Genomic DNA, 14,470 nt, shown 5'->3' with positions numbered 1-14,470 from the left:
CACAGGGTATCCAGGACCCCTCTTGCCCGGGTGGTCTCACTAACCACAGGCACTCAAATAATCACCAGTTCAGCGTAAAAATAAACAGGAGCATCTCGACTATCCAGGCCTTCAGGGCACACCCGATTCATATTTTGAAGATGGTTTCTTCAAAGGGCTTTTTGCTGGGAGAGAGGAGAGGTCCGTGGCACCACAGTATTTCCCTGCAGAGTGGGTGATCGTCCCAGCGCGGGTCAGCAGGGCCAGGGGTTGTCACCACCCGCACACGGTCCTCGGCACGGAGCATCTCCTGACATGCCCATGGTGCTCAGTCCCCGCTGTTGCCCTGGGATGATCCCAGAGGGGCTGGCAGTTCTGAGCCACAGGCTGTGGCTGGCCCAGCCCCGCTTACCCCCAGAGGCCAGCTCGGAGGCGAAGCGATGGCGGGGCTGATAGGGATGTGCTGAGCGAGCAGTCAGGGTGCAGGGCAGGTGGTGCCCTGCTCTGACTCATCCCTAGCCAGGCTCACATCGATGTTCCACCAAGGCTACACAGCCAAGCTCGCCGCAGTCACTGCTGGCACCGGAGAAAGGCAGGATTCAGCCCCATGATCCCGTCCCAGGGGTGAAATGCAGCCTGGATCCAGCTGTTCCCTCTGCCACTGCGTGCACCAAGCCAGAGAGGAGCCACCAGCCCCTCTCCCACCTGGCCCAAGAACGGGGCTGGAGCATGCTATAAAACACACACAAACATTTGCCTTCGAGGCTTTCTACCCTTTACCCACCCGCCCTGAAATTACCACCATGAACACAACTTTTTCCAGCAGCAGAATTGCAGCTGGAGCAAAGCAGCATCCCTCAGAGCCACAGTGCTTCACACCCGCTGGCAGCACGGCCGTGGGGCCCTGTTTCTGGGGGGCAGTGGGGCTCTGCGCTGCGGCACAGCGCCTTGGAGATGTTCAAGGAACTTCTTAAGTGCTGGGATGGGACGAGCTAATGGTTGGGAGTCAGGTCCAGCGGGCACCTGGGGAAAGGCAAAAAAAGAAACAAAATCATTGTCCTGCAAAGGTATTTGTGCAGGCTGCCGATGTGTGCTCCCAGCTATGGGATGAGGGGAAGGATGGCTTAGATGCATCCAGCAGCACAGTGCGTGTGTGAGACGGAGAGATTTCTCATTAAAAGCAATCTTTTCCAAGCTACTTTGCCCTGAGATATCAGGTTTAACAGATTTCATAGAAATGGAGAACTGAAATTCTTGAGGCAGCTTGGGCAGTCATAACAAATGTATATGTTACATGCACAGAACGGAATTAAGCTGGAGTTACAGGGAAGCTCAGATATCAGTAGTCTGGGGTGAATAATATTACAAGTTCATTGCTATTAACCTAAGCCCAAACATTATAAATCCAGGAAATTCGGAGCTGAGGTTAAGCGTCAGGGAATTTCAGGCATGCCAGGAATGCAGGGATCCGGCACAGAACACCTGTAGTGCAACCAGGGAGGGGAGAAATGAAGGGGGTTACATCTAACCCAGCCCAAGTGGGCGTGTGGCTCCCCAGTGTCACCACGGAGCAGCGAAAGCACCTCCAGCAATGCAGAGAAAAGTGGGGGGGCATGCTTGTGAATTAACAAATGCATTTGCACACAGCTCCCGTGCATGATTTGGGGTGGTTTGGCCTGCCTGCACATGTTCCTCCCGCTGCACGTGCAGGCTTTGGTTATTCTTAAGCAGAAGTCAGGATATTTTAAAAGAACCAGAGAGCCAGGGGACTAAAAAGAAGGAAAATTGAATTTTTGTGCCTCTGAAGGGAAGGCTGGAAATGTGAGCAGCTTGGCTGGGTTTGCAGAGAGCCAAACCAAAGCACGTGGCTTCAGACCGGGTGGATCCGCGCCCTTTCCCTCCCACCTTCCAGCCAGGGATGCTGCCTGGATGCTCCTGCAGCAGGGGCACATCTGGCCACAGCAGTGCTGGCAAAGCGGGGACCAGCCCAGTAAAAACCAGTGGGAACTGGGGCCAGGCAGCTCCCTTGGGAGGCTGAGACTGGAGGCTGGTTGGGAATGGGAAATCCCAGCTCTGCTCCGGGCTCCTGCTGAGCTGCTTGTTGTGGGGCACTGCCCAAACGCGCTGGGACCCCGAAGTGATGCCAGAAGGGCTCGGTGGGGGCTGCAGACACAGCGCCCACCAGCAGCACGCGATGTGGGGGCTTCGCTTGAGGCCACCTCTCTCTTCCAGCTGTCACTCGCTGTTTGCATCCAGTCCCTGCACCCGTGCAGCACCCCAGGAAGCCTTGGACTGGCGATTAATCCCCCGCGACAGCTCGCTGCGGGATGCAGGAGCATTAACCCCCCCGGTGCTGGCGGCAGGCGCGCAGGGGTTAAGCAGGCAGAGCCGTGCAGCGGTTAATCAGATCGGAATCCGGTTTAATTGCAGGTTGCCGTCAATCCTTGATGCCTGCTCTTACAAAGTGATGGAAAATGACAAATATTTATCCCTGCTGTGGCAGCAGCCCTTTATCTTCCCACACTGTCATCAGGCTTTTCCAGCCCGGCTTTCGGTAGGGAGCGTGTGAGCAGATACTATATAAGGGTAAAAGCTGGTTTGGGCAGCTGTCAGCGTTTGCATTTGCTGCATTCCTGGGAGGAGAGGCTGGGGGAGGAGGTGTGAGGTGAGAGGTAGCTCCTGGGCACCCAGGTGCTGCTGGAAGGGGACCCACAGGTCCGGGGAGCAGGGCAGCAGCAGGACCGGGACCCTTGGTGGGCACAAAATGAGGGGTACGTGGGACCCTGGCCAGGGGAAAGGGGTGCACCTGGTGTTAGGTGCCCCTTCGTGGCCCTTTTAGCTGCCTTCTTTGGAGAACCTGGGCTGGGAGCTGTGAAAGCATCTCCGGCTGGGCAGGACCTGCCTGGCCATCACCAGATCATGGCTATTCCAAGCTCCCAGGAAAAGGGTTATTTCAAAATAATAAAAAATAAAAAGTAAAAAATAAAAGGAGAAGAAAAAGAGAGGAGGATTATTTGAAATCTCTCCCTTCACCAGATGCCTTCGAGGCAGGGCATTTTTAAGTACTGGAAAGAAATAAATCGGGTGCTCCTGCTAGGCTGCCCAGCGGTCCTTTGGCTGTGACGCAGCTCATCAGCCTTGTGCTGCTCGTGCATTACCTTGCTACCGTGGGCAGCGATATGATCCCGAGCGGGTTTGTCTCGCAGACATCCTGCAATCTCTCACCTCCCGTCAGGCTCTGCTTTCTTTCCTCCGCAGCCATCTCGGTTTTGGGTGGCCGCCAGCATTAAACGCTACCAGAAGGGCTGGCGGGCGCTCAGCCCGGACTCGCTGCAGGTCCCAGTCGGCTGGGGGTGAGGGCTGGCTTCGTGGGGACCCCGACAGAGAATTTACATTAAAAAGGGAGGAAAGAGGGGAAAGAACCCTACAGAAAAATGAAATTCCTGACAAGGATGTGTTTATTAAACCCCTCCATCAACTGCACCTCCCGTAGGGAACCGATAGCCCCGTCCCCTGCAGCATGGGCTGCCACTGTTGAAAGCAGCCCCGCTAATTGCATGGACGTGCTGGTGGCTTGGTTATCCCACGTGTGCTCAAGCTGGGGGATAGGGGGTTCTTTATGCACCCTGAAATAGTGACTTTGCCCCCTGGGGTCACTCCATTCCCCAGCTGAATTTGGGGGATGTCCTTCAGTTCCCTCAGCTCTTCTCAGCTCTTCTGTCCTCTTTGGTGGCTGCACCACGCCGAGCCGTCGTTTCTCCGTGAGCACTATTTAAGCACAGTGCCTGTGAGAGCACTCTCCCCCCGTGCTGACTTCCATGTGATTCTACCCTAAAAAATCTCTCAACTCCACCAAGCTCTCCTGGAGGCACAGCAGCACTGGTGGAGGTTGTCTGAGCAGAAAAAAAAATGCAAAAAAGGGGGTATTTTATTTCTCCCAGAATAAGGTTTAGTTTCCCCCCAGTGACGAGACCTGCTGGTGCTGGAATAACATAACACACGTATAAAATCACAGCTAAGGAAGAATAAATAAATAAAGCAATGGAAACAAAATAAATAAAAAGAGCTACTAAAGGAGGTGAGGATTTGATCAGCCTCCTCAAACCCTAGGGTGTAAATACAGCGCCCGCGGGGCCGTACCGTGCTTCCAGGCTGCACGGAGCTGGCTGGGCTCAGCAGGATGGTGCACTTGGGTTACGGGGACACTTCTGAGCCGCTTGCAGATGGCTGAGTGCAACCGCTGGGTGCTTGCAACCACTGCTGTGCTGCCGTGCCACGAGTTGCACCAGGGGCTGCGCGCGGTCAGCTGAAGCCAGCAGGGTTCCTCCAGCAGGCCTTCCTGCGGTGCCTTCCAGCAAAGTCAAACAAGACCAAGGTTAACATCCAGGATAATTAATAGCTGCGTGTTTGTTTTACAAACAACCTTTTCAGATGCTCAGACCAATCTCATGCATCTTAAACAGATGAGAAAAGGCACCGGTCCAATTAAATATAAAATCATCGCATCATTTGCAAATCACCTTTATCTTCTTCCTGAGGCGCTATAAAGGATTGCCACCGTGGTGCTTGGCCTCTCTCTGCACTGGTGAGCTGGGAGCAATTTCTGAGCAATGCCCACCAGCCCCCAGTTTCTCTGTGCCCCGACAAAAGCTGCACCCACACCGAGGTGGAAAATGGGAACGCTGCCTGCAGGGGAGCAGGACGATGACCATGGGAGTGGGCAGGGATCACTGGAATGAAGAGATGATGATGGGAATGGGGCAATGATCACAGGAATAAGGAGATGATCATGGGAATAGGAAGAGGGCTGGGGAAATAGGGCCATGATCAAGGGAACAAGGTGATGCTCCTGGGAAGGAAACGGGAAGATGATCGGGGGAACAAGGCGATTCTCCTGGCAATGGAGCAATGGCCACGTTGGAAGAGCCCTACATTGTGTGATGCTCTGCCCTTTCACCCCTGACACCCCATGGGACCAGGCCCCCAGCAGTGATGGTTTTGTATCTCTGGGCACCATTTCTGTGGTACCCAAACCCTTCAGGCCCTTCCCTCTGCTTGTCTGCTGCCCTTCCTCTGCAGTACCACATTTTCTGAGCTCACAACAGGGCCTCTCAGAGGGCGGGCAAGCAAGGGGGGTATTTTAAAACTCAAACCAAGACTGCACACAAGCCGAGTTGCCCCTGCTGAGGTGGACAAGTGCCTTGGGTGCTCTGCTCCAGCCCTCAGCTGATGCTGAGCCCTCCCGCAGGGCACGGGGCAGGCTGGGGCTGTCCCCACTCAGCCCGGGCACATGGCTTCAGGTCCCCGGCTGCCATCTGGAGACGCCTGCACCGCAGGGACAAGCCACACCAGTGATCGCCGTGGCCTTAATGGTGCTGTGCGGACTCATTTTCCCTCTGGGGCCAGGGGAAATGCTGGTGCCCAGCAGATGCTGGAGCTGGCCTCCAGCAGGGCAATGTGCTGCACAGCCCTGCCAGGGGTAACTGCTCCTGGCCCTGCTCATCCTCACCCAGCCGAGGGATTTCAGAGCAGGGACTGGTTCTCCCGTCTTTCTGCCCAGCGCAGGGAAGGGGTTGGCACATGGCCGAACGGCTCCCAAGTCAATGACCAGCTGATAGCTGAGTATTGGCTCGCTAATGAAACCGGTAGGGTTCAGTCAGTCATTAAATTGGATTGAATTAAATTGAATTAGATCGTGGCTGGGGGCTAGCATCCCAGGGTGAGCCTGGCTGCCAGGGCTGCGCTGGGAGCTCCCTGCACAGCGTATCCGACAGAGCCGGCGTGCTGGAGGCCTGAGGTTTGCTGCAGTACGGATGTGGTGGAGGATTGCCAATTGCTTCCCCTGGCAGGAACATCCCCCGGGAATAACACATCTCCCAGCACGTGCTCTGGGCTCAGCTGTTGGGTTTCCAGGGGAGGGGGCTTCCCTGCTGGCCCTGAGCCTCCTGCTGGGAAGCCAAAGATGGCACGGAGGAGGACTGTGAGGAGGAGGACTGTGAGGACCAGCTGGGTTGTAAAGGCCAGGTCTTTGAATATGATATGGTAAGAACAAACTGCATACGATAATGATAATGGAAGGAGAGAGCCTTTTCCCCCTTTCAGGCACCTTGTGCCTTGCAGAGTGGTGAACTGGCTGAGGACAGATCCTTCCTGCCCGTAGGACCCAGAATCAATGCATCAGCATGACCTGAGAGGACTACTTGCAGCAGAAAATGAACCCTCCACAAACTGGGTCTGCCTCAGCCCCTGCTGGATGCAGGAGGTGAGGGTGGCTGGGATGTGCTCCCCTGGCCCTGCCTCTGTGAGGTTCTGCTGAGGGAGCTGGGCAGCATATCCTGCCCGCCCCGGGGCTCCTGTTTCACAGCAGAAGCTGCGATTTGTACCCTGCAAGAAGCACTTACACGTCCATGCTGGAGCACTGCTCCCTTGCCTGCAAGGGGTGAAACCCTTGAGGCCACCCAGGTACGCCTGGGGCCACGCTCCCAGCTGGGCTGTCCCCAGGCAGGAGCCGCTGAGCAGGACAAGAATCTCCTGACTGCCTGTCCCCAACACCCACATGTATTTGGGTCCTTTCATGGACACCTGGGTGCCGGCCCAGAGGGCGAGAATAATTTATTTGAAGACAGGAGAAAGGCCAGGGTGCCAGGACGCTCATGCGAGCAGGCGGCAGCTCCGCTATAAAAGGCCCCGCGATCGCCTTCCAGACTGGTGATTCAACAAATGCAAAAGTAATATTCAAGCTGCCTGCTGTGCCAACTGCTGGCTGTCGGCGGCAATAAAAATGCCATAAATCAGCTCCAATTAAAGGCAGGAGGCTCCGGCTGAAGCCGGGAAACTCCCCGACACGCCGAAATCGCCGAGGCAAACCCTGCACGCCGTTACTTGCCGCTTGCAGTGGGCGATGGTGCAGCACTGCAGCTCTTTGGGTTTTACAGGGTTAGGAGAGTCGGAAGAGACCATGCCTTAACAGAAGGCAGGATTTGGGAGTGCTTTCTGGGAATGCTTTTCCACGGTTTTCCAAGGAGATGCAAGCTCCTGGGGTCAGGTCTGGAGGAGGGGAAGTTGCTGCTACCTGCTGAGAGTGCTGACGGCCCCATGGGACCTCCTGGCGAGCCCCCCGGCCCCAAGGAGCCCACACGTCCTGGCACAGCAGGGAGGCTGCCCGAGAGCAATATTCACCTCTGAAACAGTCCCAAGGCTCTCAAGCAGCCATCAAATCTCTCCTTGGCAGGTCCGTCAGATGCCATCCCCACCTTGCTTTTTGGCCGTTTGCTCCTCAGAGAGGGCCCTGGAGAGTTTTTCTCCTCCGGGGTGCGTTGGGGTGTCTGACAATCCCAAGAGGGTGGGTGGGAGGCCGGGTGTGGAGCTGGGACGTGCGAGGGCAGGCTTGGTTTCCAGCGTGGGTCCCATCCTGCCTGCCCTGCCCCTGCCTGAAGCCCAGGGGTGCCCATGCAGGCGAGGGCAGCCCTGTCCCGATGTCCCCACGACTCTCGGCATCTCACCTGCCCCACCACGGACACGAGGTCACCGCGAGCCCTGCACGGAAAGGCCGATTTTGTCCTGACTCTGCTCCTCCACTTTCATGGAGGAGGGCTTTCACCGAGGGCACTGGATGTGCCCCAATATGAACTTTTTACTTTTTTGTGTGTGTTTGTTTCTTTCTTTGCTGATCCTTTTTGGGGGTAAAAAGGAATGGTTTTAGTTACATCTTGTCTAGAAAAAAAGCACTTGGAATGGAAGTTCTGGTCCCAGCAGCAGGATTTGTCCCCTTCAGAGCGACCCAGAGCCATCTTCTACCCCCCAGCTCTGTTCCCCCACAAGGGTTTCAGTACCGTGAATTATTTCAGGGGCAGCCCCCTGATGTCTGCCCAGCTCTTGGCCAGCCCAAACCTTGGGCCATGTGGGGAAATCACGTTCCTCGGCAGCACTGCCATATGTGACAGGTCTTAAAACCACTGCTGGGTTTGCTCAGCTACAGCTGTGCATTTATTTCATCTCAGAAAATGTTCTGGCACCATGGGTGGAGGGGCAGGTGGGGCAGGGGATGGACAACCAGGGGATAAATAAGCTTTCCAGCGGGGGTAGCCAAGGTGGCTGCTGTACGGGTGCAAAGGCAGGAGCCCTGCCTGTGGGCAATGGAGACAGTGCACGCTGCAAACAAACAAACAAACGCCACATCCAAAATATGCAGAGGGGAATCTTCCTCATCCCGTGAGAGCTGCGTGGCGTGCTCATCCCCCTGGCAGCTGAGCACCTAATCTTGCACTTGGGCTGGGTTCTGGATGAGGCAGATCTCCCCTGCTCAATGTGCCCTTCACAAGTGGATCTCTGGGAAAACACCATTTTCTTTTGGGATTTTGAAATCTACAAAGTGATGGCTGGGTTGGAGTGGTTGATCTTCTGAGGTCCGTTCCAGCTTGAAGTGCCCTATGACCCTGTGATGCCTGAGAAATTTTCCTTCTGGCCTTTCCACTATCTAGCGGCTGAATCATTCTCCCTTAAAAAGAGTACAGCAAGCGAGAAGTGCTTCTGCGATGCAAACTGGTGTAAACTGGGAGGAATCGCATGCTCCCAGCTGGCCAGCTGGGCAGGGGCAGCTCCCCAGCCCTGCAGCACGCGGCTTTCCTGGGGACAATTTCCGATCTCAGGGCGTGGTGAGCCAGGCGGGGGAGGAAAGATCTCGCAGACAAGTTCCTGCTTCGAGGGGAACGGGAGGTTCAGATTTCGGGCTGTTTTTTGCAGAGGCTTGTGAATGAGCTCTCCTTTTCCTTGAGGGAAGAGAAATGCATGCCAAACCCTGTGCGGAGGGTGGAAGGCATGGCTATGAAAATCCTGTTCTACCTTCCCAGCCTCTGCTCCTTGCCAGGGCGTTGGATGGAGGAAAAGGGAAGGAAGAGGGAAAGCAAGGAGCAAGCGAGCACAGGTCCTGGTGTGTGGCCGGGTCTCACTCCTTGCAGGGTCACAACAGGTTGATCCAAGCCAGATCCCATCCCATGTCCTCCGCGTTGTCCCTTCCCGGCGCAGAGGCCAGCTGCCTTTCTGCAGAGCATCCCGTGTCCAACTCGTCCCTCAGCACACAGCCCACGGCTGTCAGGGGCTCGCAGGGAGGGAACGCAGACCTTTCGCTCTGCTGCTCGGATCTTGACTCAGCTGCTGCAGAGGTGGCTATTTTTGCTGATCTGACATCAGGTTCACAGCAGCCTGCCCAACGATCTGTTTTGCAATCCCCCTTTGTGAGTAAGAAGCAGACTTTCCATTCCTGATTTAGCTAACTTTTTAAACTATCCAGGGCTAAAATATATGATGGGTGAGACAATGAAGCTCATATTTGGTGCTGATCCCTGCGAGGCCCGGGAGAACACCTCCTGTTTCAGAACGTTTCCTATTGACATAGGAGATAAAAAAAAGGCATGGTCCTGGAGGGCAGCATGCTTCAAGAAATAAGTCTAACCTCATGTTATTGTAATTCAACATCTCGGAAGGCTTTGAAACTCAAGCATTAAGCATGAGGCTTAAATTTCCAATTCTTTTCAAGCTTCTGCCATAGAAATGCTTACTATAAAGTCATTTCATTGTGGAATAATTTTTCTTTTATTCCTACACTTCTCTGTGTTTTGATCCCATGCAACAAAGCAGCCGTTTTTTTTTACATGAGCAATTCTGCCTTTCCCTCGTGCCTTCTTTCTGAAGGTGTCAAAGCACATTATGCATCAAAAGTGCTCTCACCTCTGAAATGGCCAAGGTGAGAACGAAGCCTCTTCCTTTGCACAGTGAGCGAGGGCAGGGGAAGGCACCGTGCTGCCTGGAGTCACAGCAAGCCAGGATTTGAATTAGAAACCAGATCCACATGAATGTGGTCCACGTGTCCCCTTGTCACCGCTAAGCACAGGCCAGGTCTGTGCATACACAACTCCTGTATTTAAATCCTTCATTCCGGCTCGGTAATGTTCAGTACTTGAAGTTACCGAGAATGATTTGACCCAGAAAGACGCTGAAGTGTCCTGCTTAGCAGACACATGGGCTCCTGAGGGAGGCCAGAGCTGGCTCCGTAAATCTTGGAGATGCGCCCAAAACCTGCCGCAGTCAGAAAGCAGGGCAGGCAGGGAGGGCGCCGGCCTCTGCAGGAAGCAGAGACATCAAATAGTCCAGGGACGAGGGCTGTTGGCTTGTGTGTGGATGCCGGTAGGGACACGGGGCCGAGCAAACAGCTGCTGCGCGTCGGGTATGTGTTTTCTCCTTGCAGAAGTTTGTTTCCCCAGCAATGTCCAGAGCAGTGCTGGGATGTGAGCACCCATCTCCCCTAATGGAAATTAGCTTCTCGGTACATGCCAACAGCCGTAAAACCTCTACATTAAAAGTGAGTGAAAAGCATTTTTCCCTAAATCCTCCACATTGTCTCAAAAATCTCTAGCATTCCCTTAGACTTAAGTGGTATTTGTTTACCTGCTTTGGTTCCAGCTCTGGAAACACCCTGGGCGACATGCTTGGCTTTAAGCACGTGAATGCCCTAGTAGCAACAATATCATTAGTCTCATGTTTAAAGGTAGGGAAACAATTTTGGGATTAGGAAATAGCTGAGTTCTTATTTCAAACAAAAGCGTTTTTTTTTTTTTTCTTCTTTTTTTTTTTTTTTTTCTTTTCTTTTCGCTTCTGCTCTTTCCAACCTCCCAGGGAGGATAAAAATATCACCTTTCCTTCCATGGGTTAAAAACATTCAGTGGATTTGGGGAATTCCTTCCTAACACTGGTCTGGATAAAAATAATTGTGTGATAAAAATAATAACTTAATGCTATCACCCTGACATGCTCCATGTGGCATCTACGGGATCCTCAAAGATTTTCCGTGGAAATCATTTTCTAAAAGAAACTAAAGTCTTCAGTGGCTTGTCACTAGAAAAGCGTTTTCTGCGTGATGCTTCTGTTTTTCCTTTACAAGATGTTGGATGCCTAAAAATGGAAGTTCTGTGACTGAAGCAGGACGTGTGGGTGCCGCGTGCCCAGCGCCTCCCATGCTGTGGCCCGAGATACCCCAAAGGCGGTGGGGACCGGCACCCACCACCGCCCCGAAATGTGCTGCCGTGTGAGCGGGCGGCTCTCCCACGGGGAGCAAAGCACCCGTTGGGATGCTCCATCGCAAAGAGGGGCTGGTCCTGCTTGGTGAACACTGGCTGAGCATCTCATGGAGGCCTGCTGGCCGAGCAGGGGGTGGTGGCAGGTCCTGTGGGGTGCCCCGTGCCAAACACCTGTGTGGGAGCGATGCGGTGTCTGCACGGCGCTGGGCTGTGGCCGCGCGGGGCAGCTCGCCACGCAGCTCCGCCGTGCCGGCCTCGGGAGTGGCAAGGCGAGAAACAGCCGGGGAGTAACCAGTTCAGCCTTTCGGCTTTCATCTACCTGCGTTTGCGAGTCAACACCCTTATTTTTCTGTGAAACAGGATGTACGAGACCTCCCACTGGAATGGTAATTAAGAGGGAGACTTTCATATAAATCCAGGTGCCAGGAGTTGCGCAGGAGCTGATTTGTGTGCTGAGACGAGCAGAGATGACCGAAAGATTTCCAGTTCTGTGCCAAGAGCCCGGCTCCCCGTGGCTCCCCGCGGCTCCCCTCACTGCCCCCCTTTCTGCCCCCAACACCCAGTCGCACCCATTGGCACGTGCTGCTCCGGGACGGTCCCACAGCCCCGCTGCCTGCCCAGGGCCGCCACCTTTCCTGCCCTCCCTGCTTGCTGCCCTGGCCAGGTGGATGTGCCACAGATCCCCCACACAGAGCTCAGCTCCTGGGCCGCTCCCGAGCCCGTTGGGTCTGTGTGGGGCAGCGGGGCCGCAGCTGGGCCGATGGAGCCCTGTGGCGCTGGGAGCAGAGCCCGAGCCCTGTGCCTGGTTCGGGGCACCTGGCACAGCCCCACACAGCCCCACACAGCCCCACACAGCTCTCCCCACACCGTGCACGGAGCCGAGGCCTCGAGTCGCAGGGCCCAGCCCGGAGCCCGCAGCGCTCACTGAAGGCTCTGGGCACCCACGGCCTCGGTGCCGTCCCAGGGGCGCTGCCCATCTTTTGTTTCCTGACACGATTTTCGGCTCGCCCAGAGTAGAGCTCAGGGATATGGTTTAGTGGGGACTGTTAGCGTTAGGTCAGAGGTTGGACTCGATGATCGAGGTCTCTTCCAACCTAGAGATTCTGTGATGGGGGCAAAAAAAAACCCCAGAGACCGGGCTTATGGAGGCGGGGGCAGGGCCGGGGGATTCTGCACAGGGGAGCGGCGGGACCGGGACCACGAGGGCTGGGAACGGCCCCGGGACCTGAAGGTGCCGGAGGGGAGGTTTGGGAGCGGGGTGCGGGCACCCAGCGGGGCCGTGCGGGGCCCTCCTGAGGGGGAGGCGCGCGCCCGCCCCGCGCTGCGGCACCGCGCCCCCCCCCCCCCCCCCCCCAGCTCCGCTGCAGCGTCGGGAGCGCGCCGCGCCCCCCGCCGGGCGTGCTGCAGCGCGGGGCGGGGCGCCGCCCTGACAGACGCGGCGTTCGCCCAATGAGAGGCGAGCCTCCGGCCGAGCGGCCAATCAGCAGCGGGGAGGCGGTGCGAAGCGCGGGGGGCGGGGCTCGGGGGGTAAGCGTGTGGAGGTTGCTATGGCCGTAACCGCGGAGCGGCCGCGCGGCGGGCCAATGGGAGGCGGCGCCGCGCTTGACGGACGGGCGCGGCGCCCAATGGGAGCGCGGCGGCGGCGGGGGGCGGCGGCGGCGGCGGCGGGCGGGGGGCGGCGGGCTCGGTGTGGCGCTAAAGGCGCGCGGCGGGCGGGGGCGGGGCGGCGCGGGGCTGAGCGGCGGCGGCGGCGGCGGGCGGCGCTGCTCAGGTGAGGGCTCGGCGGCGGCCCCCGGGCTCCGCGGGGGGGGACCCCGAGCTCCCGAGGCGGCCCCGGGGAGCGGGGCTGAGGCGGCGGCGGCGGGGCCGCCACACAAAGCCCCCGTTGTGCGGGCCGCGCCCCGCTGCGGGCAGGGGAAGGGGCGGGCGGCGGTGGCCATTTTCTGCCGCCCGCAGCCCCCGGGCGCGCTCCGCGATCGTGGCCGGCGGGGCCGGGCCCTGCACCGGGGGTTGGGGGTGTGGGGGGGGCGCTGCGGGCCCCGCCGCTTTGTTCCGCTGAGCCCGGCGGGTTCCCGGTTATTTATTTATTTTTTTCATTTTTTTTTTTGTGTCTTTTTCTCCCTCTCCGGGGAACGCCGGGTGCCTGCGCGATGAATGCGCGCGGCTGCGGCTGGGCGCTATTGTGAGGGGCACGGCCCGGGGAGGGGGGGGGGGGGGCGTTAAACACGGGGAGAGGGGGAAAATGGGGGGGGGGGGGGGCTGCAATTAAACACTGCGGGAATGATGAGGGGGCTGCAATTAAAGCACGGGGAGAAAATGATTGGGGGGGGCTGTGTGCGATTAAAAAACGAGGAGGGAAAATGCGGGTTGGGGGGGGGGGCGGCTCTGCAATTAAAAACCCGAGGGGTAATTAATTGCCGAGGGGGGGCTGTGCTGTCCGAGCCCCGGGGACGTGCCCGCAGCGCCAGCCCCGCTCCCTGGGTGCAGCACAGGGGGGCTGTGGGGCCAGGCCGTGTCCCCAGCCCCCCCCCCGCTCGGGCTGTCACCCGCCTGTCCCCGCCAGGTCCCGCTGCAGCGCCCTGCAGGAGGACGGGGCCGGGCTGGGAACAAAGCCGGCCCCAGAGAGGTGTCCCCGGCAAGGGGAGCAGCCCCAGGAAGGGGAGCAGCGCTTCTTGGTCTGCACTGGCCCACCAGTGGCAATCCAGCCCAGGGGAGGCGAGCGGCTTTGTGAGCTGGGGTAGGAGGCTCACGTGTTCCAGCGGTGGGCTTCTCGTGGCTTTCCTTGACTGATTTCTAGCTGCTCCTGGCCAGGAAGCCCATTTATTGCTTATGGGGTCCCTTTAGCGTTTTCCTTTTTCTCTCCGAGGCTCCTCCGAAATACTTTAAATGTTGAGTCATCACCTCTTGATTTGAATTAAGCAGTCTGTAGTAAACGGTCTGCTCCTCCAACCTCTGGAGGATTCAATGACTTCATGCTTACTTTACATTAAAGTTGGACAACGTAACAATCCTCCTTGCCATAGATGGAGACACAACTATTGTATTTAATTACACGTTCTTCTGAGGGCGGGCGTGTTGCAAAACTTCCAACAGTGCGCATACCGTAGCATGAAAGATGACAAACGCGGTTTGCGAAATCTTCCTTGCTTTTGAAGCTAACCTCTGGGTTACCTGCTGGAAGAGGTTACCAGTTGCTAATGGGACATTCTCCAGCAGAAAGGATCTAGTGTGTGAATAAGCAAGATCCTTAATGACCTGGGCAGAAGGTGTCTGGCTCGACCTTGTTGCTCTCAGGGTGGTTGCAGATAAAACTGCCGAGTCTGGGAGTCCTGGACGTGCCGGGGTTATTAAGGAAGGATGCAGTTGCCTCTTCCTGATAGGTGCAGATTGGTAAAATGACTGTGCACAAGCCCTTGTCA

The 14,470-nt window shown here is 56.9% G+C and overlaps 1 protein-coding gene and 1 long non-coding RNA gene across 4 annotated transcripts in view; one reads left to right on the top strand and one right to left on the bottom strand.

The window, feature by feature from the left end:
- Nucleotides 1–204: 204 nt before the first annotated feature.
- Nucleotides 205–13,903, bottom strand: LOC137841856 (uncharacterized). The gene is made up of 3 exons (XR_011088797.1): nucleotides 13,802–13,903; nucleotides 4,120–4,327; nucleotides 205–1,002 (listed from the first exon to the last, which is right to left on the bottom strand). It is a non-coding gene; the product is annotated as an uncharacterized lncRNA (long non-coding RNA).
- The window catches only part of MYH10 (myosin heavy chain 10), a 102,257-nt gene continuing 100,463 nt past the window's right edge, over nucleotides 12,677–14,470 (top strand). For 2 of the 3 annotated variants that reach the window (XM_068655245.1, XM_068655243.1), the window contains exon 1: nucleotides 12,677–12,822. The gene's annotated coding sequence lies outside the window, so the exon portion shown is untranslated. Of the gene's footprint in view, nucleotides 12,823–13,469; nucleotides 13,789–14,470 lie in introns of those variants that run through there. The other variant, XM_068655244.1, reaches the window with a different exon arrangement.

The sequence above is a fragment of the Anas acuta genome, chromosome 18 (genome assembly GCF_963932015.1).
Source record: "Anas acuta chromosome 18, bAnaAcu1.1, whole genome shotgun sequence".
Lineage (NCBI taxonomy): Eukaryota > Metazoa > Chordata > Aves > Anseriformes > Anatidae > Anas > Anas acuta.
This window is presented reverse-complemented; position numbering and strand designations above follow the sequence as displayed.